The sequence below is a fragment of the Sceloporus occidentalis genome, unplaced genomic scaffold (assembly GCF_023333645.1).
Source record: "Sceloporus occidentalis isolate IW3139 unplaced genomic scaffold, rSceOcc1.0.p SCAF_1, whole genome shotgun sequence".
NCBI classification, from domain to species: domain Eukaryota; kingdom Metazoa; phylum Chordata; class Lepidosauria; order Squamata; family Phrynosomatidae; genus Sceloporus; species Sceloporus occidentalis.
In genome coordinates, this window is record NW_028316981.1 from 45,426,855 (window position 1) to 45,453,482 (window position 26,628).

Below are 26,628 nucleotides of genomic sequence, written 5' to 3' on the forward strand. Positions count from 1 at the left end.
TGGACATTCACCTGGGTGCAAGGTTTTTAATGGCCATTGACAGGTGAGAGATGAAAATCTTAACAGAATGGCTGGGGAGTCACTGAACTGTAGTATACAGATCAACAGAAGTATATTCCTGTATGCCGAGAAACTCCTCAAGAAGTAGTTTAGAATAGAGAGTCCAGTTTATGATACGATAATAGCAATAATTCATGTAGGATATGGTGGCAGTGCAGGCTTCCAGTTATGATTACTTGCAATGTTAGATATAACCTGGGATAAAAGTTGCTGAAGAGCACAAACAGAAGAATGCTTATTTCTTCTTTATAGGCTTCTCATAGATATTTAATTTTGCACTATGGGAATGGGCAAAAGTCTTTTTGGTGGCTGCTCTCAAGTTCTGGAACTCCCTACAGAAAGCAGACCTTCTCCCTCATATCCTTTTGACAGCAGCCAAATACTATTTTTTAAAAATTCAGTCACGCTTTCTAATTGAGTGACTGCTAAAGAAAGTTTTTTTTAATTGGGGTTACTATTCTTGCCCCCCCGCCCCCCGATGTGTCCTGAAGTTGTTGCTTCATATAATAATAATAATAATAATAATAATAATAATAATAATGCTGTTTATTTATAGCCCGCTTTTCCAAAAGAGATCAAAGCGGGTTACAACAAGGATATAAAGCATTATACAATTTGAACAACAGTATATAAACATCATAAAAACATTCCAAAATTAAAAACACAATAAAACCACAGAGAAGAAAAACCATGGCCAAAAGACAGAACTAGCAGGAAAGCAGCATATATGATGGGGAACAGATGTCAAGACACATGGGGGAAAGTCTGTTGGAAGAGGTAGGTCTTAAGTCTCTTCCTAAACAGGTCAAGGGAGGTAACAGAGCGGAGCTCGTCGGAAAGAGAGTTCCAAATCTGCAGGGCCGAGATTTCTTGTTTGAATATTGACTATCTGTTTAATTGCATTTCAGTGTTATAATGTATTGTGTTTTTAGTTCCATCTATTTTTTTTTACTTCACTGTAAGTTACATTGGCTCCCCATATTGGGAGAAAGGTGTGATACAAACTGAATCTATTATCAATAGTGAAATGAGAATTCTAGAATATATAAAACTTCAGTCTGATTCAGTTCTTATCCAGCTTTTATGATAACCATGTATAAGAAAAAAAGCTGGCTCACTTTTCCTTTATAAGATTGATTCACTTCCACTGAATTGCATGAATGCATGAAGTATGAGTGTGTATTACTGTAATGCACACCATTATATGACTCTTTCGAATGGTTGATTCCTCATCACTGGGTGACTAAGATGTCAGATGATGACTTGCATGTGTGAGTGGGTTATTTGTAATGTAATACTTCAGAAACATTTTGATATCATTGCAAAGACAGTAGCTTCTAGTGCTTTTTAACAGAGTCTGTTCGCACATACAGTTGTCAGTCAACTATACAATAATCCGGTGTACCTATATCCAGGGATTTGATTTACATGTGTGAACCAGGATTGCTTTGATATGTGTGGTAAGCAGCTTTTGGCCAGTGGGCTGCATTTTCTTCCAGGGAACCTTCTGGGGGTCACATGCCAGATGTAGAGGTGAATAAGTGAACTTAAAGCGTATTTCTGTGTGCCTGCCTCACAAGTATATATATTACACATTGCATTCATACACATTAATACATTTCACACTCAGTACAGACTAAACTATTCAAATACACCCATTCTCATATGTAACACATATATAAAAACCTAACACACTACAGTTCTCATACTCTAATGTACGCACATTGACACACACATACGGAAGGACTTACTCAAGCCTAAATACAACACTGTATTTGTTGGGATGATGTCAAGCCCAGGGTTGCGGAAAGTTTCTTTTTGGGCTGTAGCTCCCAGAATGTCCTAGCCCACATGACCAGTGGCTAGGTGATTCTGGGAACTGTAGGGCCCTTTCAGACTACACAGTTATACCAGTTTGATTCTGCTTCTGCCATGGCTATAGAATCCTGGAATGCATAGTTCAATGAGGCATTAGAACAGTCTAGCTGAGAGTTCTAAATATCATTTCCCAGACTGTCAGTTGCAGGATCTCATAGGATGTTGAATTTAAAGTTAGATCATAGTACTATAACATAGTGCTATAACATTTTAGTAGTCCAAACCAATAACTATTCCAAGTTCTGGGCAAGCATAATTCCTACTGAGTGTGATGTGAAGAGGGCTGAGTGGAGAGGTTCTGTGAGCTGCATCTACCTGTCAGGTCAGAGTCTCCCCTCGCCCTATGGTTAATGATTTTGCATTTGTAAATATGCCCATGGATGAACCTGATGAAATAACCCCAGTGGGACAGATCTAGTGAGTCTTTTCTGAAAGTGCAATAAATGAGTACTTTCTGTAGCTATTAAATCAACTCCTTTGTATCAGAGTGACTCCTGGTTTTTCCAAGTGGGAGATGTTAAGCACTGACCACTGATTCTTCCTTTGCTGATCCAATTGTAGAATGCTGAGCCTTTCAGATACATTTGGTTCAGATGCATTTGGCAATTAACATTAGAAAAGTATTTAAATTGGCCTCAGTCTCAGGATATAATTTGAAGCTTCATAGTTGATTATAAAGGTGGGATTATAAAGGTGGGATTGTCCACAAGTGTGCAAGTATTCACAGTTTTTGTCTGGTTTAAAAGCTTAGGACAAAATGGGTGCTTTGCCCAGAGTAGTGGGCAAATGTTCAGTTCTGGGATAAGTATCTATTAGTGTGTGGCAGCCACACACTAGAGCCCTCAAACCTTTTCAAACTCAGTCAACCTCTACATAACAAGAAAAGAAAAAAATATAACTGACTCTTCCTGTAGCCCAAATGAGTGGTTTTAAAAATACTGGGTATCTGTTGCTATCAAAAGTTACAGGAGAGGCAAAAGAGAGTTGTTACTAATGTTCCAGTTTGTAAATAATAATAATAATAATAATAATAATAATAATAATGCTTTAGTTATGTAGTGTGAATGGTCCCTGAGTCACATTCTTATATATCCTATGCAGGAAATGTACATATGTAAACCTGGACATAGTATTATCATTGCTGGAACATTCTCATAGAATTGTAGAGCTGGAAGAGACCACAAGGGCCATCCAGTCCAACCCCCTACCATGCAAGAACTTTCAATCAAAGCATCCCTGACAGATGGCCATCCAGCCTCTGCTTAAAGACCTCCAAAAAAGGAGACTCCACCAGTCTCCAAGGGAGTTTGTTCCACTGTCGAGCAGCCCTTACTGTCAGGAGGTTCATCCTAATGTTGAGGTGGAATCTCTTTTCCTGGAGCTTGCATCCATTGCTCTGGGTCCTATTCTCTGGAGCAGCAGAAAATATGCTTGCTCCATCCTCAATATGTGATATGATATTTAAACGGGGCTACCATATCACCTCTTAACCTTCTCTTCTCCAGGCTAAACATCCTAGCTCCCTAAGCTGTTCCTTATAGGGTATGGTTTCCAGACCCTTCACTATTTTAGTCACCCTCCTTTGGACATGCTCCAGTTTCTCAACATTCTCTTTAAATTGTGGCGCCCAGAACTGGACACAATATTCCAGGTGGGGCCTGACCAGAGCAGAATAGAGTGGCACTATTACTTCCCTTGATCTAGACACTATACCTCTATTGATGCAGCCTAAAATGGCATTGGCCTCTTTAGCTGCCGCATCACACTGTTGACTCATGTTCAACTTGTTGTCTACTTGGACTCCTGGATCCCTTTCACACGTAGTTTCATTCAGCCAGGTGTCCCCCATCCTATATCTGTGCATTTCATTTTTCCATCCTAAGTGCAGTACCTTACATTTCTCGATGTTGAAGTTTATTTTGTTAGCATTGGTCCAGCTTTCTAATCTATTCAGGTCATTTTGAATCTTGATCCTGTCCTCTGGGGTATTTGCTACTCCTCCTGATTTGGTGTCATCTGCGAATTTGATAAGTATGCCCCCCAATTCTGTCATCCAAGTCACTGATAAAGATGTTGAATAGCACTGGGCCCAGGACAGAGCCCTGTGGGACCCCACTGGTCACTTCTCTCCAGGATGAAGTCCTGAAGTCTCTTAGATTCATATCCATATTTGCCTGCAGGGAGCTCAGATGTGCAGATTCTCAGATGGGGTACGTGCAAATTCAAAGATATTTCAGATTATTTGATATATAGTTAAAAACATATTTCAATCAACCAAAGCTCTGCTGAGTTGACCAGGTTTATATCAAACTTATGAAGCCCATCTGCTTCTACTTTTCAGCCTCTCAATACCTGTAAAATCCCAAAGTGTCACTATGTTCTCTCCAAATCTGCAATGCAAAAACATTTTAAAAATCTTTAGTTGCTATAAAACATTTATAGATATACCAAATGTTCTGTATATATTTTTATCCTGTTGCAGACACTGTTATAATCAGGTTTTTCTTCCCTCCTCTTACCATGGTGAGAGACACATGTTCACACAGAACCTGTGAGCGACTCCAGTAAAGGGTGGCAAGGCAGCTTCATCCTTTTCTGCTTGGAGGTAATATCTCTGTAACAAAACATTTGTTTACAGTACTTGTAAAATGTCATAATCATATTTGAAGACCGCACAGAATTGGGCTTTGTGCAGTGCAGTCAGGGAAAGTGGGGGAAAATGTGTGGCATCCTTTATGGCTGGTCCCCCAGTACATCAACACACATCTAGGATCTCTTAGCATAGCAAATTAGAAATTAGTAGGCAAACTACACATTGCCTATATTTAACCTGTTTTCCCTCCCACAATTAACTTTTTTCAGAGGTATGTATCTCAACAAACAGAGGTGAAAATTCAATGTTTGTTAACCTTCCAGTGAGCAACCACAACACACAAATACACACACACACAATAAATGCAAGAGATGGATGTGATGATAATGATGCACCATGAAATTGTCCACCCCACTTGGGAAAAATGCCTCTATCACAGTGAAGTGAAGAAAGAAGAGATGGGTATTCAAAGGAAGACTGATTTGTCTACTTGCTGCTGATTCAAAATATTTCAGCAAAGAAATGGGTTTTCTGTATTATAAATGAGTGTTTAGAAAGTAGAAAACCCATTTCTTTGCTGAAATACCTACTTTTTAAGGACATTTATAGGGCCTAAATACCATCAGATCCTGTATTATCTTGGAAGCTAAGCAGGGTCAGCTCTGGTTAGTACTTGGATGGGAGACTACCAATGAATACCAATTGCTGTAGGCTATATTTCAGAAGAAGGAACTAACAAAACCACCTGTGATTATTCTTTGCCTACCAAAACCCTGTGAAATTCATGGGGTCATCATAAGTCAACAGGTGACTTAAAAACACACACTCACAAACTGTAGTTTATATTTGAATGTGGCTTCAGTATAATAAACCATAGATATATCATGCATATGAATGCACATTTTTCCATACACATGTTTGTTTGTTTTCCCTCCCACTACATGCATATATAATTGCATAGACCTAATTGGTCACAGATTTATGACCTTTAAACTCATCTTTCTTCTTTGCCCAGATTTTTACTTATTCATCTCCATTTTGATGTTCTTAGTCCTTTGAACTGCATGATGAATGGTTCTTCAGTAACTTCATTAAATACAAATTCTCAGGAGAAGCTGGCAAGATGTTACATAGATAATATAAATTGCTGTATTATGTCTGAGATTACTGCTGATGCATTGATGTATCAGTGTTTTAAAAGGATAATTAAAAATAATTCTTGTCATATTATTATGAGGTAGTTCATGGTAGTATCTGTTTCCTATTAATTCATTACAGTGGTAAAGTAAACTCAGTGCATAGTAACCAACTGTGCATGTGACCTTCGAAACTGAGGCCTCAGTCTCACTACATAATCAGTTTTCAAACTGATCTGAACTAGGGGATGTAGCACTAAACCCATTAAAACCGATTTTTCTGGATCTGCAGAATTCATCACTTCTTTTGGAATGAATCAATTCAGCACAAGTGTGAACATACTGTCTATTTGATTTGGTTCCTGTGGTGTAGTCACCCCTGTGAGTTGACTCCATGTTAAATCAGTCCATTGCTGAATGTGAAACTGAAGTGGATTAAATTGAAACAGGTAGGTTCGATCACGGCTCAAATAGTGTGAATGTCTATTTGGTGCTAAATCGCTTAATCGATTCGACTAAAAACGATTTATTTTGTAGGGGGAATGAGGCCTGACTCATGCTATAGAATCAGTTTGTTTGATAAACTGTTTTGATGGACTAGCTGAAATATCCTAAAGGCACTAGATCCTGCCTGGTCTTGGAGGTTTGAACAGGGTCAGCCCTTGTTAGTATTTGGATGGGAGACTGCCAATGAATACTGGGTGCTGTAGACTATTTTTCAGAGGAAGCAACTAATGCATGTGTAGTCAGTTTGGGTTTTACAATGGAGACATTGTAAAGGCTGAGATCCTTCATCAAGCTTGCATAGTGTAAACCTCCAACATAGAGCTACACACTGATCATGCTATACATTGAATGACAACTGGAATTGAATGAACAACTGAATTCACAGCCAAATGCAAAATCACAGGCACATTCACAGTGTCACTGCATGTGCAACTCTGCTTCCATGGCCTTGAACTGAATGCAATAATTCTGCAGGTGAAAAAATGGCCAACTGCTTCCACTGGGGATACCAATAGGTTTCTTCCTTAAATGTGCTTCCACACTACCCAGTAATAGCAGTTTAGTATCACTTTCACTGTCATAGCTGCTTCTTTCATAATCCTGGGATTTGTATTGGGTTAGGGAGTTAGAATTTGAGCCCTAGTCCATTCCATTCCACTGAACCTGCAGCCTTCAGGTTTCTAGCAGAGAATATGAATCATCATACCATCAGACAATAAATCTCAGCATTCCATATGATGCAGCCATGACAGTTAAACTGGCATCAAAGTGCTGTACTGCTCTTTTGTGCTACAAGGTGTTGGTTATAACCTTTAAAGCCCTACATGGCTTGGGTCCAACCTATTTGAGGGATTGCCTGCTTCCATATAATCCGCCCCGCACCCTCAGGTCCTCTGGGAGGACTCTATTGCAGCCTTTAAAAACCAGACTAACTGCTACCTCCCAGAGGGCCTTCTCTGCAATTGCTCCCAAACTATGGAACGGTCTGCCAGACGAATCCGTCAAATTGTCAGCTTAAACAGCTTTAAAAAACTGTCAAGACGGATCTCTTCTGGCAGGCCTTTCCTGAATAAAAGTGCCCAGCCATGGAATGACTGCCCCCCACATCATGTATCAGCCCACCGCTCTGTCCTTGTATACATTTGTTTTGTGTGTGTTTTTAATTGATATTTTAATTGTACATGTTTAATCCTGTTTTAAGGGGGGGAATTTGGGATATAATTTTGTAAATGTGGATTTTAATATGTTGTGAGCTGCTTTGATTGTCTTGTAACAGAAAAGCGGGATATAAATAAAAGTTTTATATATTTATTTATATGGGGTGTGTTTTTAATCTATTGCTGCTAAAATGTTGCTTTGTAGTTTACCAGATGTATTTATTGTGTTCCTTCAGAACTGATTTGTGGTGACATTTCTGATCCTAAACACAACTACCATACCAACATGCCCAGTATAGGCTGGTGAAATGCTATAGTGAGAGTTCTCATTTGTGTATGTGTTTGTGTGTGCATATGTGCGTGTTTGCCTTTAAGTCACCTTTCAACTTAAAGACAATTTTATGAATTTTGTATGGTTTTCTCAGGATAGGAATACTCAAAAGTGATTTGCCAGTTCCTTCCTCTGAAATGTAGCCTAGTGCACCTGGTACTTGTTGGTGGTCTCCCATCCAAGTTCTAACCAGGGTTGACCCTGCTTGGCTGTCAAGATTAGACAGGAATGGGTGCTTATAGAGTATTCAACCTTCATGGCAGGTCTTTTAATTAGGTGTTCTCTCTTTACCCCTTTCTTTAGAGCAGTTTCTGTCTTTTATTTGTGACCTATAATTCATTAATTCCTTCACACTTACTCTAACATTATTGAATTAGCCTTGAGTTAGTGGCTTTAATTATAAATTTCCTCTCTATAGCCAAATAGCTCTTTTTATGGTTATTATTTATACCTGTTGGGCTAGGGGAGTTAGAATCCCAGAATACGACACATGCATGCATAACAAATCCTCTGTTTAGGTTTCCCCCCCTGAAAGCTTGAAGGTTTTCTCACACACATTAAAGCAGGGGTTCTCAAACTTTTTGACTCATGAATCCTTTTTTACAATCAGTTTCTATGGCGAAGCCCCTAAAAGGCCTATCCTATGCCTTACAAGTTAATTGTGTTTAGGAGTAGTGTTACTTTTTGTTTCTTATTCTTTAATTTCATTCAATTTTTATTTCTTTCATTTTCTTGGAGGAGCCACAGAGGGCTTGGGAAGTGCACATGGAGCCCTAAGGGCTCCTTGGAGCACAGGTTGGGAACTGCTGCATTAAAGGATCTAAGTGTACAGAAGAGCTCAAGATAGCTCTGCCTTAACCTGTAAGAGCCCATCTAGACCTGGATTTGCAGAAACTCGCCTTCGCTTTGAAAATATCTGGCTGAAGTAGAGGTGCTGCAGCAGCAAGGACAGATTGAAGTGCAGAGATGACTTCAGTAGTTGAAGGATGTATATCAGCTCTTTGCCGCTGAAGCCTCTTAGTGGCGTGTTTTCACATGAGTGGAAGAATTTTGGCTCTCTAGAGCTTGGAAACTTGGACACTTTTCTGGACTTACTGTAGAAGAATGCTCACAAGCCATGCTTGTTGGGATATGTTAGGAGTTGTAGCCCAGGAAGTGCTGGTGACATGCACTGGCATAACTGAGGATTACATCTGTGTGTACATTTTTTTTTTTTTTTGCCTCTTGTGGCAAGAGGTACCTCTTCACAAGCTCCCATCCTGATGGTCAGTGACAGCTGGAAGGAGAAACACTGTCAGATTCCAATCCATTTCCCTGGCCCCAAATAGAATGCAAGGTTGTACCTAGGCTTGTTCTAGCAGCTCTTGAGCACTGTAAGACAAAGGAATAGTCTTCTGTAAGCACTCCGGTGGAGAGGCTTCAGAAATGTGATGTAGGATCATGGCCTACAAAATCCAGGTTTTTATCCAAATTTCGGAGAGGACTTTGGATCTGTTCAAAGTGCTATCCTTAGGATTCAGCATGTTAGATAACATCTTGTTTGGTTTGAGTACAGTTCAGACTAAGTCCTGCAGCAGAGATATCACCCTGCTAATATTGAAGCCATCTGTTTCTCCTAATGTAGAGCCATAGCTACCTTGGTAGGGGGACTGAGAGAAAGAGAGACCCAGAAACCAAAACTCAGCAAAATAAAGGGATTGTTCCCCTGGCCTAGGGATGGACAGATCTGCCATCCTTACATTTGTTTTCATCTCCATTCAAAACTAAAAATATTCAAAATCATTAATTTTGTTGGGGATTATTTTTAAAATAAAAAGCAAACCAAATAAAATTCTCATCTATCTGCTGTGGTCAAAAGCAATAGGTTTAGCCATTTGCAATGCAGAGAGCACCATGTTCTCACTGCCTGCAACCTTCTGTTAAAGATGATAAACCTGTCAGAAAAAAAGAGATACCAATACTAATCGAGGACTATAAACATGGTTAAATACACAGAAATTTAAAATCAGAATTTGAAGATCATAGTCTCCAAATACCTCTACTGGGATAGATGAATTGATCAGGAGCCCTTTCTCATCACACACCTATGGAGCTATGATTCCATTTTATCTGCCATGGTTGCATACTATGGAATCTTAAGGTTGTAGTTTGCTGAGGCACTAGAGCTCTGTAGAGGATGATGATAATAAAAACCTAAAGTGCAAACCCCAGAATTCCGTAAGATGTTCCCATGACAATTAGTCGAATTATACTGATGTAATTATACAGTATGAAAGGTCTCCAGGATTGTTTCACACTATACACACTTTTTTTAACCCTCTAGTTCTTTCTACTATGTTTAGGAAGCATTTTACAAATTTGGAATGCTCACATAGCCAGAACAAATAAAATTTCTCACCGATTACCACCTTGCTAGGTTCCTTTTTGGACTGGTTGGATGAGTCACAGCAGTCCACTGTCAGAAAACAGCATATGGTGTGCATCCAATTTTAGTCTGAAACCTTTTGAGCTTCTAGGCACAGGAATGCTTTTGTTAGCAGCCAGTAGTTGCTGGGGTTTACTGGTGTTGTGCAGAGTAAGGGTGGGATGGAGAATATAAGCATAGTGTCCCCCACTACATTCTAGGCAGTAGGTGTGTGGAAAAGACTCTGAAACAATTATTGTGGAACAACATTTGTCATGTCAATATCTATGTTTTGACATTTCCATTTTTTAAGTGACACATTTGGAATCTTAGGGTGGTATATCAATGAAGATATATAATTGCTTTCTCTAAAATATGGCATTCTAAATGGCTCTCTGATGTGGATATATGTAGTGGACAATTTAATTTATCTAAAGAGAATGAATTTGGAAAGGGAAAGAGGTATGTGATACATAGGAGGTACTCCTCTTTATAATGTATGACTCATTTGTTCTTATTTTCTTTTAGTAAATTTAAATGAAACTCCAAGTGATACATAATAGTTAGCTGTATTTATATACCTGGAGATCCTATCTATGGTGAGTGAGTAATATGTTTAAATACCAACAGGGTATGACAAAATAGGACATAATTTATTATACTAGGCAAAGCTCAAGTGGCAATTCATTATTGGAATGTCAAAAACATTCCAGCAATCTGTCCTACTTCTCTTCTTGTTACACAAGGACTTTATCTTGCTTTTACAAGACAATTCTTATATATAAATTACTTAATAGGTTTATGACAAGGGATCTTGGTGTGATCTGTTATTACAAATCCTGTTCACTTCAATGGATCTACTGTAAATTGTATCTGTATTTTACAGAGCCATTTTTCCTGGGTCTGAATCCCACACTGGGTTGATATTAAATAATAGACTCAAGAGATGTCACTTCATTCTATTATTTAAACATTATGAGACTGGTGAAGATCATATGTGACTGTGCAATCACACCAGGCACCATCTTCTAATATTATTTGCAGAGCTTATTACTGTTTTGGACTACAACTACCAGAATCCTCTGGGATGGAAGATGATTCTGAGGGCTTCTTGGAATTGTAGTTTTTCAATAATAACTCTTTGAAGTAATGCTTCCAAGTTCTGGTTATTTGTTTGTCTAACAGGATTCTTTCATTGATTGATTGAGTTAGGGATTTGTATCCTACTTTTCTGTTTACAAGGAATACGCAATCATAACATTAAAACCCAAACCACCACCACCTATATAAACTGCCTCGGTGCTATTAAGCACTTCATAAATAATGACGTTTGACACTGCTTCTAACTGTCATGGCTCAATGATGTGGAATTGTGGGATCTGTAATTCTGTGAGAAATTTAGCTTTCTCTATCTGAGCATTCTGGTGCCACAGCAAACTACAAATCCCAAGCATCCACAGGCTAGGGTCATGACAATGAAAATATTGTCAAACTGCATTAATTCTGTAGTGTGGCAGTAACCATAGACACCACTTCCTTGGCTTAAAATTGCACTTGGTGAAATACTGGCAGTAGACCGATGAGGAGTGTCACTAACCAATATTCATTTCTAAAACTGTGCTATCTTTTTATCATTTGAATATATAAATAAAAACGTTTCCCTTCTCTGCAGTCTTTATTTTTTTTTAAAAAAGTCACCAAGAAAATAATAAAATGACAAATATGAATAATTGATCTGTAAAGCTCAATACTTTTGACACAGTCTAATAGCTATATGCTTTATCCAATTGCCAGCAGTTCATACTACTTTTGGATTTTGCTAGTCTGTATGCTGGTTTAATGAGGCCTAAATCCAATTGCTCATCCCACCTATAAGAGAGCCTATTGATTCAATGGGAACTTGGCCACTCAATACTTTTATAAATTCCATTGATTCAGAGGGTCTACTCCGAGAGTAACAATTGGACATAGCTGTTGATGTGCAAACTGTAATAAACATTCCACCTCATTTTTCTCTCATTCTGTGCAGACACTGGTGTTTTGAAGTAGAACATTTTTGCTTCATGTCAGTATAATACCCAAAGATCATATTGAATGGTTTGATGCTGGTTTAATATTCTGGTTGGTGCTGATTTAGTGGGAAACTGGTTTGTACAGTGTTAAACCTGGCACATGAAGCGAGGAGGTAAGCTGAGATGGAGCTCATGGGGATGAAGTTTGTTCCCAGCTTATGCAATCTGGTTTGTTAAGTATGGGGTTTATCACATGGAGCTCCAAATGTCATGCTTCCATCACCCAAATGTCATCAAAATGGGGTGGAAGCGTCACCAGTGTGATCATGCATGGTGATTCTAAAGTGAAACAGAAAAGTTATTGCCATGGAATCGTCAGCAGAGAAGCCCTTTTCTTATTAATAATGGATTAATCCGTTAATAAGAAAAGGGTTGCTTCCCTGATGATTTTATGGCGATTCCATGGTGATAACACTTCCGTTCCCCTTTAGAAGCACTGGTGATGCTTCTGCATTCTGCCCCATTTGATGATGTTTGGGCAATGGAAGTGCCACATGTGATAAACTTGAACGTTGTGTAGAAAAGTTGCAGTTATTCAGACATTTGTGAGAGCGGTGTGGAATTTAACACACTATGGAGGAACAGCCATTCTGAATTTACACATGTTAGCTGACACAGTTGCAGTCAGACGTCAGATGACAGTAAGCAAAGATGTTTTAGACAGCAGGTCTCATCATTCCTTATTATTGTCTATGCTGGATAGGGGTGATGGAATTTGCTGTTTGACAATATATGAAGAGCTACACCTGCTTTAGGACCATCTAGCTTAATATCAGTATTTTATGACATATAGAAGCTATCCAAATCCAAGATATTAAAGCAGTCCATGAACCTTAGCTTCCCAGATCCCCATTAAAAAGAGATTTCCCAGAACCTGGCATCTTATGAATGCAAAACATGAGAACTCATCAAGATCAGCAACCTCTTCAATCTTAGTTAAAATGAGTGAAGAAAATTGTTTATTTGCATCCCATTTACACCTATGAATTGTGTGTGTCTGGATGATAATGTACCATCCACATTGCTATCTATTTTTACAAACAGAGTTTTATAAAAGTTCTAGCCATCACCATACAATCTAATAGAATCATAGCACTGTAGAGCTGGAAGGAACCTCAAGGGCAATATCATCCACCTTGTTCCAGTGTGCTAAAGCACCACTGAGAAGTGACTGTCTAATCCTGTTTAAATGCTATCAGTCAAAGAAGGTCCTCCACCTTCCAAACTAACCCATTCCATTGCTGAGATTTCCCCCCCTGAAATTTCACTGGAATCTCATTTTTCATTGAATCCATTGATTTGCATCTTATCCTTTGGAACAGCAGAAAACAAGCTTTCTACCAGTTTATGCTCTCTGGTTTATTAAGCAAGTTACAGTATGTAGAAAAATCCCATATCAGCCCTTTAGTGGCTAGCATTCCACCTCTCAATCCTCTCTTTTGCAGACAAAACTTATTTAACTTTGGCGCTTTCTCCCGCTGCCCTCATTTGTTGTGCAAGGGAGCCGCAGTGGCCAAACCGCGCGGCTCCCTCACGCAACAAAAAGAAGCTGCAAAATGCAGCTTCTTTTTGTGGCGCCATTATGGTGCCGCAAAGCACCATTGGCACTTGCGGCGTCATAATGGCGGTGCCCATGTAGAATGGGTGCCGCCATTTTGTACATGCTCAGCACGTACTAGGGTTAGGCGCGTCTGGAAAGGACGCCCCTTCCTAACCCTAGTACGTGCCAAGCATGTACTTTTTGGTGGTGTGTAACCCGCCTTTCTTAACTATTTTTTGTGCTTTTGATTTCTAAATGCTTTATCATCTTGGTCACCCTTCTCTGGACCATTCTAGCTTGTCAATATCCTTCTTGAACTGTGATGTCCAGAACTGGAGAAAAGGTCTGATAAAAGCAGAATAGAGTGGTAACATTATTTCCTTTGATTTGGATCTTATGATTAAGATTCTGTAATGCAGAACATAACATAAATGTTCTTCAGGTAGAGCTACATTATCTCCTTTCCCTCAAACTACAATTCACTTTAGCTGCTGCAGCAACCCCCATGGCCATTATGCGACTGGTGGTGATGGTGGGGGAAAGAAACCAAATAGTCACCTGGTTATGTCCCCATAGCCACAGATCAGTGACATGTTTTCTTGGTGAGATATGTTCAGATGAGGTTTGCCATTACCTTCCCCTGAGGGTGAGAGAATGTGGCATGTCCAAGGCCACCTAGTGGGTTTCATGGCCCATGGAGAATTGAACCATGGTCTCCAGAGTTTTAATCCAGCACTCAAACCATGATGCTACCCTGGCTCCAATCTTTTAGATACAGTGCTGCAACTCCTTCCTTTCAGTTTGGTCTTTTCCTTTTGAATAGACCATATTCTTCACTTACTACATGTAGTCATGATTCTAATTCAACAGGTTTCGATATTGTTTATTAAATTATATTGGTCTTTCTGTGTTAAGCGTTCAAATAAATTCATCTTTGATTTTAAAGAATGCAGTATAATGACAGTGAGAGAAACAACTAGGGATCCTGCCTCTGAGAATCCCTGTCTTGGAACCTCCTGATGTTCTACTGTTTTGCATTATCAATGTTGACAATGGAGAGCTGTCACTGACTTTGTTCTTAAGGTTACTCTTGCCTAGATCAGACCCATCACTTCTCTGCAACTGGAACAAAATGTTGGGGAAACAAACACCTTGATAACTGTGTTAACTTCATAGTAACCATTTAGGTAGCACCAAATGTAGCATGGTTCTTTGCTACAATACCATATGAGTAGTCTTCTTATTCAGGTTCCATGTTGGAACAAATACATCTGTAGCTCAGCCGCAACATGTTGAACATGATTGTTGCCAAGGGCATGCTTTTTTAAATTTCACAATAACAAGCAGCCATTTCTACTGTATCCATATAAATGGAATCTTATTATAAAATCAGAAAGGCTGTCATGTGAAAAATGGAGTGAGCTTGTTTTCTGCTGTTCTAGGGATTAGAACAGGAAGCAATGGTTTCAAATGACAAGAAAAAAGATCCCACCTAAACATTAGGAAGAACTTCCTGATGGTAAGAGCAGTTCAGCAATGAAATGGACTACCTTTGAAGATGATGGATTCTTTCTCATTGCAAAAGGGAGAGAAAGTAGGGTGGGGAGGCTGGTTGAGAGTAAATTTAACAGCAACTTTCATACAAATTGATTTATTTCTGCATGGTCTTTCATCCACTTCAGGTGCATGGTGTTAGTGCACTTGATGCACCTCATGCTATATATGGGGCTTCTGTATTTTTAAATTTTCATATTTAGAGCCAGGCATGTTCTTAAAAGGTCACAATGACCTTTGGAACACCAGGAGATGTAGATGTGAAAGACCTAGATAATACCAAGGTGGGTTACAGACCGCTGAAAAGCGGCGGCCTGCACCCGCCCCTTTCCTCGCCAGATTGGGGCCTCAGTGGCCAGAGCGGCAGCTGCTGAGGCTCTGATCCGCCGCTTTCCAGGCCACGGGGAAGTGGCAAAAGGCCCCTTCCCTGCAGCCTGGAAAGGGGTGTCCTTGGGGCTTCAAGCCCCAAGGACACCCCGCGGTGGTGGGGAGGAGGAGAAAGGGGCCCTTTCTCCCTTGTGTCACTGGGCGCAGCCATCTAAAGCAAACGTTGGGGGCAAACGTCCCCATCTTCAAAAAGGGGGAAAAAAAGGATCCCAATAATTATCGTCCAGTTAGTCTGACATCAATACCAGGAAAGATTCTGGAGCAGATCATTAAACAGAGAGTCTGTGAACATCTAGAAGGCAATGCCATAATCACAAAAAGTCAACATGGGTTTCAGAGAAACAAGTCATGCCAGACAAATCTGATCTCTTTCTTTGATAAAATTACCAGCTTGATACATGAAGGGAATGCCGTGGATATAGTATACCTTGATTTCAGTAAGGCCTTTGACAAGGTTTCCCATGACATTCTTGCAAACAAGCTTGTAAAATGTGGACTAGACAAAGTAACTGTTACATGGATTTGTAACTGGTTGACCAGCCGAACCCAAAGGGTGCTCAACAGTGGCTCCTTTTCAGCCTGGAGAGAAGTGACCAGTGGGGTCCCACAGGGCTCTGTCCTGGGCCCAGTGTTATTCAACATCTTTATCAATGACCTGGATGACAGAATTGGGAGCATACTTATCAAATTTGCAGATGACACCAAATTAGGAGGAATAGCTAATACTCCAGAGGACAGGATCAACATTCAAAATGTTCTGAATAGAATAGAAAGCTGGGCCAAAGCTAACAAAATGAAATTCAACACAGAGAAATATAAGGTACTGCACTTAGGGCAGAAAAATGAAATGCACAGATATAGGGACAGCTGGCTGAATGAAACTACACGTGAAAGGGATCTGGGAGTCCAAGTAGACCACAAGTTGAACATGAGTCAGCAGTGTGATGCGGCAGCTAAAAAGGCCAATGCAATTTTAGGCTGCATCAATAAAAGTATAGTGTCTAGATCAAGAGAAGTAATAGCGCCACTGTATTCTGCTTTGGTCAGGCCCCACCTGGAATATTGTGTCCAGTTCTGGGCACCACAATTCAAAAAGGACATTGAGAAACTGGAGCGTGTCCAGAGGAGGGCGACTAAAATGGTGAAAGGTCTGGAAACCATGTCCTATGAGGAATGACTCAGGGAGCTGGGGATGTTTAGCCTGGCGAAGAGAAGTTTAAGAGTTATGATAGCCCTGTTTAAATATTTGAAAGGATGTCATATTGAGGAGGGAGCAAGCTTGTTTTCTGCTGCTCCAGAGAACAGGATCCGGAACAATGGATGCAAGCTCCAGGAAAAGAGATTCCACCCCAACATTAGGAAGAACTTCCTGACAGTAAGGGCTGTTCGACAGTGGAACACACTCCCTCGGAGTGTAGTGGAGTCTCCTTCCTTGGAGGTCTTTAAGCAGAGGCTAGATGGCCATCTGCTGGGGATACTTTGATTTGGATTTCCTGCATGGCAGGGGGTTGGACTGGATGGCCCGTGCCGTCTCTTCCAACTCTATGATTCTATGATTCTAGGCTCTCCACATAGCCTCTTGTACTAAAGCCAGCACTTTCTACCTACCCCTGCCATGTTCCCAGTGAACTTCCTCTTTATATATATTGGGTTTATCCGAAATCCACTCAGTGTTTTTATTACTCTGAAGTTAAAGCCATAAGTCATTATAGAATCACATTGCTGATTCCCTGGGAAAACTATCATGCCTTTGTTACATTGCAAGATAGCACCTAGCACCCTTTTAGGCTAGGATCTCAGGTATAAACATCAGTCTGAAAACTTGCTTTTTTGTACACAGTTGATCCACCTTTTGCACTCACAGTCTGCCCCCTGACCATGTGTGTACAGAGACCCTCTTCTGCTTGCTGTGTTGTGCTCAGATGCACACTCCACTTTCCATGGTATTCTCTTCAGGACAGGTAGCTATTACCCCCTCTATGGCCCTAAATCTAAATCTCTGCTATCCAATTTCTATACTTCTATTTTGGTTAGCTGTGTATGGTGTTGCTGTTTGAATTACTATTGTATGCTTGGTTGCATGCTTGCATATTTCTAAATAAAAATCTCCTTTATTCACTAAACCTCGAGTCCTCTATCAGTTAGTACTGGTATAAATAGGTGGAAACGATCCTCAATGTTATCCAGCCCCACAAGTCTAGCTGAGCTAAGCCATTCCCCCAACATCTAAAAGAGAAGCTGACAGAGTTGGTGGGAACCCCTCAGTTCCTCTTACCCTTTTCAGTAAAAATGGAGGTCTCTCATTTGAAGTTTGCAACAGGGATTGTATGGTTACCTCTCAGTGATGCATTGCTTATGGATTAATAACAATGGTGCGTTACAGACTGCCCTAAAGCGGGCGGTCTGCCGCCGCCGCCATTAGCTACAGTGGGAAGCCCCAAAGGCCAGACCGTGAGGCTTCCAGCTGCAGCGAAAAAGGAGCGCCGAAATGGTGCTCCTTTTTGGCCCCCGGAAGTGGTGCCGCGAATCGTGAAGCACACACTCATGGCATCACTTCTGGTGCACCATGTCTGGACGCTGTGCATCCAAGACGTAAAAATGGCAGCGCCCGTGTGGATGGGCGCTGCCATTTAGGACACGCTCCGCGCGTGTTGGGAACAGGGCTGGTTAGGAAGGGGCAACCCTTCCTAACCCTAGGACGCCCCTTCCTAACCCTAGGACACGTGGAGTGCGTCCTAAATGGTGGTCTGTAACCCGCCAATGTTTCTTTATAATGTCATTTTCACCAAGGAGCAGAGCACTAGACATTTATAGTCAAGGACAAAACGATAAAACGAACACTATCATATGCTAAAGGTAAAATCCCTACTTCCACACCAGTTGCTACTCATCTCAGCAGCCTTAGGTAAACTCATAGCTTAATCCAGTGAATTAAAGAGGAAGGTCTGCAGTCCTTCAGCCAGAGAGACAAAGGAAGATTGTTCTAGAAATGCAGAGCCAAGTTCTGAAAGGTTGAGATCTTGACAGAGCCTTACACTCTCATCTACCACAATTTATCTCTCATTTTTCATTCAGATTCTCTCCCAGAACAAGCTGTGTCTCGTAGGTGCGTGCACAGAGATGCCTTTAGGGAGTGTTTCTTTAAGTCTGTACCACTTATGTTTTATAAAATTCCCCTTTGTACTTCTTTGACTACCACTGGAGGGCAGTAAGATAATGCACATGCTTCATGGTGACAGGAATGCCTGAAAACAAAAGCATTCATTTAATTGTTATATGATTCATGTACATTTATTTCATTACATTATTTCCTAGTTCCTGTTAGCCTATTTGAAGGTATCACTGCACTTTGAAATTAGTTTAGTTATTTTACAGAAAGTATACATAGCCTTCAAAGAGCTTAAAGGGGCATATGTGTGTGTGTTTATATGCCTTCAAATTGCCTCTTATGTTGACCCCATACATTTAATTGGGTTTTTTGTAGGTAGAATACTCAGAGGTGGCTTTGTCAGTTCCTTTCTCTGTAATATAACTTACAGCACCTGTAATTTGTTGGCGATCCCCCATCCAACCAGCACTGACTCTTCTTAGCTTCCAAGAGCAGATGGAATCTGGTGCTTTTAGGGTGTTTTGTGTGACCAAAAGTCATACGTGGGGCAAAGAGAGCCCCCTTGCTCTGTCTCGCAAAGCATGGAAAGGCAGCAAATTGTGCCAGTGAAAAAAATACAGTTTGTACCCACACTGGAAATTCACTATGTTCCTGTCTCTGCCCCTACCCCAAGGTATGGAATATGTGGAAATGGAGTGAGCATATTTGTCAGAGTGGTTGGGTATGCCATGTCCACAGCAGTGTGGACATGCCAACTCCTGGCATGAGGCTCCTGATGTCCTTGACCGGAACCAAGGTATTCCTCAGGCTGAATGAATGTTCTTTATTTTGGCTTGCAATTATGTAGGGAAGCAACCATTTACCCAACTTTGAGGCTACCAAATCCTTTGTGAGATATAACTGTAAGGGAAAAAAATGCAAGTACAGAAAGAACAAAACTTTAAAGTAACAGTTAAAGCCTTTATTTATCCAAGATGGCAAAAATCATATCCAGAAGACATTGGATAAAGGGTAGGAATAGTTTGAGTGAGGGTGGGTGAGGGTTCACTTTGTTGCAGAATGGGGCGAGGAGATGCCTAGATTATATTTCCACCATTTTGTAGTCCCCAGCTAAACTAAACAGCCATTTTTAGATTGTGCGCCGTAGGCAGGCTTTGTTTTTATTTTTGGATTGTTGTTTTCCTCCTTTGTAAAGCTCTATATAAAGCCTATGGTGCTATATAAATAAATATAATAATAATAATAATAATAATAATAATAATTATTATTATTATTATTATTCTACAGTAAATGCACACCAAATGAAGATTGCATGCACCCATTACATAACAGCATACAGAGGTACAGCTTCTCTTAGGGATAGATACTGTCACCTGAGACACTTAAAACCTGTCCCTCATAGAGATGAACAGACAGATCAAGAAACAGGAAACAGGAAAGGACCATTCAAAGATAGGTTCATCATCCAGACTCAGGAGATGATCTCTTATCAAGAGTCTCCATTTCAAAGAATTGAGATTAAAAAGACTGTTCCAAACTGGCCATTTTTCTATCCTGGAAAAGTCTGATCTCTTGATTAGGGCCAGAACCTGGGGGTATACAGGATGTGTCTGTAAGAGATATGGCCTCATAACTTTCCCTCTGCTGAAACAGATAAATGTTCTTCCTGCTTGGAGAACAGTATTAATTATAGTGAACCACTCATCCAAGAACCCCCTGTTACCAAGAGCTGTGTGCACAGCCTATCATTACAGGAAGCTTTTCACTATGTGCATTGTGAGTCAGCATTAATGGGAAATTTTCCTCTCTCAAACTTGTTCAGATTTGTTTTCCTGTAAAAGCTGGATTTTCTGAGACACTGGCTCCCTTTCAGGAAGCCCATGACTTTCAGTAATGTCATGGCTTTTTCAGTGATGTCACTCTTGGTATTTAATGAAGATGATATTAACCCCTAGATCATGAAACTCACAGTCAGTGTGAAAATATTTGTCATATTGGTAGTAGCAGTTTCATCCTTGCTGTCCTTCCCAAAAACTAATGGAATAGATACCAATGACAGTAGAGCTTCTGCAGCATCCAAAGCCCTGCCAGGCTCATGTGAAAAGGGTGGAAATACAAAAGGAGCAGCATCTACTTCCTTTCCAACAGTTTTTTTTTTTTTTGGGGGGGGGAAACCCAGTTTCTTTGACATAGCAGATATTCGGAGGATAATTATTATTGCCAGGTCCAAGGCTAGAGTTATTTCCCCCCTGTATTGGATCTTGTAGATCCAGTGCCTTTCTCATCTACACTATCAATGTGACAAACTATACTTTGGAGTGATAAGTGTTCTTTAATCTGTGCATCTTTGGCATGACTGAGTGGCAGGAAAGATACTGAGATTACTGGGAGACAAAGCTGGGGCTGGGAGGAGGTTTGCAGTTCTCTGAATTTGTTTTTAATCTGGACAAGGCAAACGTTTACAGAAGTTTAAGAGGAAGTCTAGGCAAGGCAACCTTGAGACTCTAGGGGGTGCCCAGGTTCTGTGCTCAAAGGCATAGTGTTGCATTCTTCATCTCTTTTTTTCTCACCTATGTAAATAATGAGGTTTCTCCAAGAATGCCACAACCTTTCAGTTTCCCTCTGGCCTCTCCTCTCTCCAAGATGAGAAGTCCTGGGAAAGCATATACATTTCTCATTGCTCAGAAAAAAGGAAGACGAAGAAAAGATCAAAATAGTCCTTTTACTGTGAACCTGCTGTATATGCTTAAATTAAAAGCAGTTAACAAGATCTGATATATGCCAGAATGCTTGTGGGAGATTATAAATTTCCTCCACTGAATTACTTAGAACCCAAGGTTTCACCAGCTATTTAATATAAATATTTATGGGTTTTCTTTTTTCCTGGTCCTTTGTAGGGAACTTTGCAAGAATTGGTTTACCTGGGGGAGGGGATTAACAAGCAGAAGGTGTTTGGCCATGGGATCCTTGAGCTGAAGCACATCTTCTCTTCTATATGAGGGTATATCTGAGGGTACAGCTCACTTTCTCCTAAATAGGTTTCTGACAGAAAAAAATGGATCCCTCCTTTCAGCTCCCAATATAAAATGAGAGAGTGCTGGTGACTGATCCCAGCAGAACAATCTGTCATTCATAGAACAATTGGCAGGAACGATTTCCATCCAGCTCTTGTTCCCTGTCTTGAAGCCTAACATTATGATATATTAAATAGGTTGCTTGCAGCAAACTAATTAAAAACATAAAATCTCTCTCTATCTGCACAGGCTTCTCAAAAGGTAAGTTGGTACTAGGGATGGAAAATATCAGTTTTGTCCCTTCTGATTTTTTAAAAGCTCTTTTTTAAAACAACAACAACAACAACAACAAAACCCACCAATTTGAAAGCATTGGAGCATCAAAAGTCAAGCATTTGTGAGTAGGAGGTTAAGCAGAAGGGGGGAAATGACTTGCATAAATGCATTCTAAGCAAGTATTAAACATTCACAATGTATCCTTCTGGAGGAATGGTAATGAGCCAGAAGGAGACATTACAGACTATGGGTTTACTAAGATGATGAGACTGTAAAATAAACACATTCCTATGACAAAATGTAATATCTGTTGTGGCATCAACAAGTGACCAGTGCAGTGGAAAATCAATTTTGCCTGTAGAGAACAAACTTGCAGTGCTGGTGAATCAGGTGATGAAAAGTTATGATGTTCACTACTGGTTACCAAACTTCTTGAAGATTATACAATGTTGGAAATCTTATACTATGAAGATATATTAAGTGTGTTTCCTTTACAATGTACAAACTGGGAAGATACCCAAAGCAGTTACCTGGCTGCAATTCCTGCCACCCATTACTCTGGCTAGCCCACATTTTATGCTATGATCTTGGTCCTTTAATTATGGAATACCCTCCCCATGGACATGTGAACGGCGTAATCACTGCATTTCTTTTGCCACTAGCTCAACCCTTTTCTATTTTTCCAGGCATTTTAATTTAGATTTTAATTGGTTGGTATGACTGATGTGTCTGTTGTTTTTGTTGCCTTCCTTGCTTGCTACACTGTTGTTTTAACAGTTTTTATCACATTCTGTGTGATTTCAACCACACTGTTCTAACACCCTGGTTATGTCAACAAGGAAGGGTAGTTTAACAAGGTGACATTCATTTAATCAATCAATTGATCAATATTACATTGGATTCCTTACATTAGAAGCTTTCTGTACTTTATACATGTCTTTGATATTGAGTATGCAAGTTTTTAGATATATTAGTGATCATCTCTCTGTGATTCAAAAGTAAAATATATTTTGGGTGTCCTTTAGTATGCTCTCCTTATTCTCATTCAAATGAACAGTGAGATTAGCATTGAGGAAAATTGTCTGAGTCCATGATCCGTTACATATAGGAGCCAGTTTCCAAGGGGGCTCTTTTTAAAGATGTCTTCAAAAGAGGATGAACAGTTACTTGCTGGGAATGCTCTAGATAAAGTTCCTGCATTAAGCAGGAGGTTGTATTTGAAGGCCCCTGAGCCTCCTTCCAGCTCTATAATTTGATGAGGCAGAGCAATGAAGGAGCTATTCATATGGGGAGCACTTGATTCTCAGAGTCAGGAACTGTGAGAAGCAAGGTTAGGCCAATGATGCTCCTATAGAGAACCTTTTAAAAATGGCTTGGAATACCCTAGTATCAATGGATCGAACCAGAGAAAAATGGATTCTATGTAGAGTGGAACCCTAGTAATGCCCCCTCTGCCTTGCCTAGACCCAACATTTCAAAAGTTCTTTTCCACAATTAAAAAGCCATTCAAACAGTTGTTACCCTATCCCAACCACCCCAAATATGGTACCACCTGAAGCAGGCTGCTTCATCCTGCTGCATAGTAGGGCCAGCCTGTCTGCCATATGTGTGAAAGAGGGGCTTGATTAAACATGACTGTGGATCTGAACAGGTATGTATTTCTACAGAGCAAGTGGAATAGAGTGACCTCTCTTACTCAGCAAATATCCTTGTAATAGAAAATAAAAGTAAAGCACAGCAGAAAAGCACCACAGGGATAATTGCCACTGAGATTAGCTATAAATATTTTACTACTTCAATGGTCCAAATGATAAGAAACAATAATATTTATAATGCCACATTACCTGCTTTGATATTTTTCCATTTTGTACAGTGATATATTAAAATCATAACGTACTGTACATGCTGGACTTTTCCCCACTTGCATAATATGTGCTGACAGAACTGAAATATTACTTTGTTATTGATTTAGCTTCAGTCCTGGGTTATATCACAATTTTATTTTATGAATCATTTTACATTAAGGAAATAAAACAATCACAAGTTTTGAGAACTGCTTTGAATTTTTAGCAGCCTCCCTCCCCTAGTGCTCTGCAGATCCTATAGTTTCCTCTTGCTCTTGCTTTGTAACCAATACTGGGTTTGGAATGTGGCCAATGAGACAAAGGACATCAAAATGTTAGTGCAGCAGCATCAGCATCTGCTTCTTTGACAATCTCATAACAACCCCAGCAGATTGTGTTCATTGTCAGATAGTGGATGCCAGCCAAGGTCTCCCTCTGTTCAGCAGGATGGGTCAGGTTCAGAGCAGGAATAGGAGCTAGAGGAGAGGCCTCCCAGTCCCCAAGAAAGATGGAGTCTCAGGCATCTGGCCTAGACTATTCCCTGCAGAAAAAAAAAGTTGTAATCAGAGCATTTGGAGGAGCACTTCTGTGGAACTCTCTCTCTAAATACAGGCTGGGATCTGGGTGTTGACTGAACGTACAACCTATAGAAGTTACCAACACCAACTACCTTGCTGAGTTCAGCTTCAGTCTTCCTCTTGACAGCATGGCTTATGAAAGTGTATCCAACAGATTGATGAATCTGGCACAGATGTGGTCCATGACTGTATCATGGTCCAAGACATAGCTTGAAGAAAAGAATCATAGAATTGTAGAGTTGGAAAAGACCACAAGGGCCATCCAGTATAATCCCCTTCCATGTAGGGATACACAATCAAAATGCTCCTGACGATAGCCATCCAGTCTCTTTTAAAAATCTCCAAAGAAGAAGGCAGTGTGTTCCACTGTTGAACAGCTCTTGCCATCAGGAAGTTCTTCCTAAAGTTTATGTGGAACCTTTCCCCGCATAGCTTGAGTCCATTGCTCCATTTCCTTTTCTCTGGAGTACCAGAAAACAAGCTTGTTCCATCTTCAGTATGATATCCTTTCAAATATTTAAGCATAGCTATCATGTCATCTCTTAACCTTCGCTTCTCCAGACTAAACATACCTCGCTTCCTATGCTACTCCTCATAGAATATGGTTTCCAGACCTTTTACCATTGTGATCACCATCCTTTGGACATGCTTCAGCTTGTCAACCTCCATCTTGAACTGTGGTGTTTAGAACTGGACACAGTATTCCAGTGACAGTATTACTTCCCTCAGTCTAGGCTCTATACTCCTATTGATGCAGCCTAGAATTGCATTGGCTTTTAAAGCTTTTTTCTTTTCTTTCTTTTTTAGCTGCCCCATCATATTATTGACCTAAGTTTAGTTTGTATTCTACTAAGATTTCTAGATCCCTTTCACATGTACTGTTGTCAAGCCTGATGTCATTCATCCTATAGCTGTGCATTTCATTTTCTTTCTGCCTAAGTGTAGTATGTCACATTTTGTGGTACATTATATCATCATCATCATCATCATCATCATCATCATCATCATCATCATCATCATCATCATCATCATCTCCCTGTTGAAATTAATTTACTTAGTTTTGGCCTTACTTTCTAATCAGTTAAGGTCATTTGAATTCTGATTCTCTCCTCTGGGATATTAGCCACTCCTCCGAATTTGGTGTCATCTGCAAATTTGATAAGCATACCCCCTATTCTTTCATTTAATTCATTAATAAAAATGTTGGATAACAGTGTGCCCAGGACCGACCCCTATAGCACTCCACTAGTCACTTCTCTCTAGGATGAAAGAGAGTCATTGGTGAGCACCCTCTGTCAACCAATTACAAATCCACCAAACAGCAGCATTGTCTAGCCCAAATTTTACTAGCTTTTTTGTAGGAATATAGTGGGGGATAGTGGCAAAGGACTGAAATCAAGATATACTACATCCACAGCATTTCCTTCATTTGTGGGTTGTGAGACAGACACAAGAACCTCCTAGAAATTCTCAAAACAATTAGCCAGTGAAGTTGTTACAACAAGGCAGTTGTGTCTTCCCTGTAGTCAGCTCCTGCTAGCAATCTGCCTGCAGCTTTCTGATCCAGTTGAACTTTCTGAACACTCTTCAAAGGCAGCCCCATGTAGACCATGTTACAGTAATCCAACCAGAATGTAATTAAGGCATGTGCCACCATGGCAAAATCTGATGTCTCAAGGAATGGGAACAGCTAGCACAAAAGCTTTAACTGTGCAAATACACTCCTAGCCACTGCTGAAATCTTAGCTTCCAGGCTCAGAGCTGAATCTAGGAGCACACTCAAGCTGTGGACCTGCATCTTCAAGGGGAGTGTAATCCCATCCACATTATGAGGCTGAAAAGATAGGGCAGAGCTGGCCTCTTGTTATGAACCTGCATAAGCATGAATTAGGGGCTGTGCAGATCACTCCTAAGGGGATCAGGGCCATGACAACCGCCATGCTTCAGCCCCTATCTGACCTTTCCAGGGCACAATAGCTGCAGAACTGTGGCTTGAAGGTTCTCCTTTGGCACTGTGTCATGTGGACGCAGTGCCAGAGGAACACCATGATGCCGTGCACCTTGTGGAGCGTCACACGGTGTTACGGAACCTTGGGGTGGCGTCATGTGGATGCCACACCCCAATTCTGCCCCCAGGCTGGCCTTAATGGCTGGTTTGCACAGGTCCTTACTCTTGTGCTTGCCCCCT